General features: G+C 49.6%; 1 pseudogene; it reads right to left on the bottom strand.

Moving 5' to 3' along the window:
- Positions 1-1,188: 1,188 nt before the first annotated feature.
- LOC118476802 (uncharacterized) lies at positions 1,189-2,264 on the bottom strand (annotated as a pseudogene).
- Positions 2,265-3,236: the final 972 nt, after the last annotated feature.

Consider the following 3,236-nt stretch of genomic DNA (forward strand, 5'->3'; position numbering starts at 1 on the left):
CAGTGCTACCTGCCGATCTCAAGTTCGGGGCACCAAGGTTAATCTTTGATGACATAGCAGAAGCTAAAGCTACTAGCCTGGAAGACGTTGACGTACTCGAAGAAGAACGACTGAATACGGTGATTCAATCAGCGCGATACCAGCAAACTCTAAGGCGCGATCATGATAAGGCCATACGGCGTCGATCCTTCGCAGTGGGAGATCTCGTCCTCCGCCGAATTCTAACGGGGGAGGGACGACATAAATTGTCTCCTCTATAGGAAGGACCATTCATAGTAGCAGAAATCACTCGGCCGGGATCATATCGCCTCACTCAGATGGACGGAACAGAAATTGGGAACTCATGGAACATAGAACATCTCAGGATGTTCTACCCGTAGCTACACCATGAGGGCTCTCGGAACAACGATGTATTCTGTAAATTGAGAAAAATATCATCAATAAAAAGGTTTCAAAGGCACTCAGATTGTTCACTGTCAATTGGCACGCTTACTTAACTCGGGGTGACCACTAGGCCCTGCTAACGGAGCAATCGGCTTAAGTCGACAACGACTTAAGGCGGTGCGACATGCTCACGCATACTTAACTCGGGGTGACCACTATGCCCTGCTAACGGAGCAATCGGCTTAAGTCGGCAACGACTTAAGGCGGTGCGACATGCTCACGCATACTTAACTCGGGGTGACCACTATGCCCTGCTAACGGAGCAATCGGCTTAACTCGGCAACGACTTAAGGCGGTGCTACATGCTCACACATACTTAACTCGGGGTGACCACTATGCCCTGCTAACGGAGCAATCGGCTTAAGTCGGCAATGACTTAAGGCGGTGCGACATGCTCACGCATACTTAACTCGGGGTGACCACTATGCCCTGCTAACGAAGCAATCGGCTTAAGTCGGCAATGACTTAAGGCGGTGCTACATGCTCACGCTTATATAAAACTTGGGGTGACCACTACGCCCTACTAGCGGAGCAGTCGGTTTAAATTGATGCTAATTTAAATCGGCACCGCACGCTTGGCACGGTCGCAATCACCCGTCTTAAGGCAACTTCTATGCCCCATGATGAAATTTCGAAACCATCACACTGCATTTACTTCTACAAATGCAAATACTGTTGAATTCTAAAACAATGGGAAAGCAATAGTAGCATCCAATACTAAAAGGTGTCCTCTAACAAAACATCCTAGCATAGTAACCACGCGTTCAAAGCATGCAATGTTTTTCTATTTGGCAATGTTTTCTCAGGAGCAACCGACGAAGAGGGGCGACTTGAGGAATCTGGAGCAGCATTCACGTCAGCCACTATGTCGTCAGGAACAACCACGCCAGGTCTCCTCATCAAGATCCGTCCCACGCGAATAACTTTATCCATAGCTTTATTGCGCTGGGCCCTCAGGGTAGCAGAAGTTTCTTCAGCAACCTTGACAGCCAACCGAGCGTTTTCTAGCTCCTGAGCGACGGATTTCTTGGAAGCACGCAGATCCTTGATGACAGCATCTTTGGTCGACACCAACTGCCTGAGGCGAATCACATCATCCAAGGATTCTTGCAGCTTATAGCGATGATTGTCTAACTCCTCCCTGGTGAAGCGATGACTCCTCTCCAAGATGGTCAACGAGTTGCTGGAGTCACGGTATAGCTTGTCAAGATTGTCACGAGAAGTAACAAGGGCACGTTTTTCTTCCTGCAAATAAGAATCAGCTTCTTCAAACGTCAAGCAAGCAATAATAACACATCAAACAAAGCCCAGATTCATAGGTCACCTTTTTAGAGTCGAACTGAGCGCGGAGAGTAGAGTTCAGCGTGTTAGCATCATTCAGAGAAGCAGAAACCCGGGCCAGTTCAGTCTGACCTTGAGAATACTTTTCTTCAAGGTCAGAGCACCGCCGGGCCAGTTCAGCTTGACCTTGAAATTTTTTTTCTTCAAGATCAGAGTACCGCCGAGCCATATCTATCAAGAAATAGTCAAGCAAAGGTGTCAAAATAAAAGGCAGTTTAAATCAGGTAGCCAAAAAGAAGCAGAAGAAGCACTGACCGGCATTTGCCGCCTCTAAGTCAGAAACACGCCGCTGAAGCAGCACCGGATTCTAACGCGCCAGAGACAAAGCTCCTTCTGGGATAGAAGCACCCTGCAACTTCAGCCGACTAGACATCTTATCGACCAACGCCTGGCATTAAAAAGCATACAAGCGTTAGAACAATCATCTGCCTAGGTAAAAGTCAGACTAGAAGAAACCAAAATACCTGGAGGTTGGAGAAGAATGAGGGAACCCCCAAGTCGTGAGAGGTCAATTGATGGCTCGGCGAAGGGTCACCAACCGGAACAACTCGCAACGAATCAGCAGCAACCAATTCAGTGTCATCAACAAAAGTTAGAACTCTGTCATCAGGTGTACTGGCCTCTAAAGCGACTCCTTGATCCAAGGTTGGAGCTATCGCCATGCAACCAGAGTGTGGAGGAGAAGACCCTATGTGAACATCCATGGAAGTATGGGAGGGAGAACCCACTCGGACACCCTTGGGGGCTCGGTCACAGCTTGCGCTACCCATGCGAGCCGGATCATCTCCGGCAATACCCTCGGGGGCTGGGTAAGCGCCAGCACCATTCTTGAGGGTCAAGTTCTCTGCAGCAGCCACCTCTAAGGCTGAAGGTCCCTCAGTCACTTCCATGGGAGCAGGGCAATCCAAACCAGCTTCCTGACCCTCAAGACCGCGCTCCAAGGTCGATGAGGCGCGGGACGCTGCCCGGGACGACCTCAACCCGGCATCGAGCACACCAGCACAAACATCCATCGCGCCACCATCTGCCGGTTCTGATAACAGATCTTCTAGAACCATGTCTTCAAGAGTTTGATCAAAGTTCACCAGAGATAATTCTTGCAGACCAGTGAGGGCAGACAAGGCAGGAGAAGGAACACCACTACTTTCCCCACTAGCTATGTAACACCGGTTGTTCTTCCGAATCAGAGGGATTTCGTCCTCTTCTTCATCATCCTCATCAACAACACGGACATCACACCCATTGGGATCAGCGTCAGATGGGTCACACCCATTGGGATCAGCTTCAGTAAATTCAGGCACTGGCACTTCCTCAGCAACAGGAGCAGAAGGACCGGCACCCTGATCCAAGCTAGACACCCGACGAAGACGTCTCTTCTTCTTTTTCTCCCCCTCAGCAGGAAAAGAGGCTTGATCGGCTCAGCGAGAACGTTTCGGACGAACATTGACAGA

Source organism: Zea mays, chromosome 3 (genome assembly GCF_902167145.1).
Source record: "Zea mays cultivar B73 chromosome 3, Zm-B73-REFERENCE-NAM-5.0, whole genome shotgun sequence".
Classification (NCBI taxonomy): domain Eukaryota; kingdom Viridiplantae; phylum Streptophyta; class Magnoliopsida; order Poales; family Poaceae; genus Zea; species Zea mays.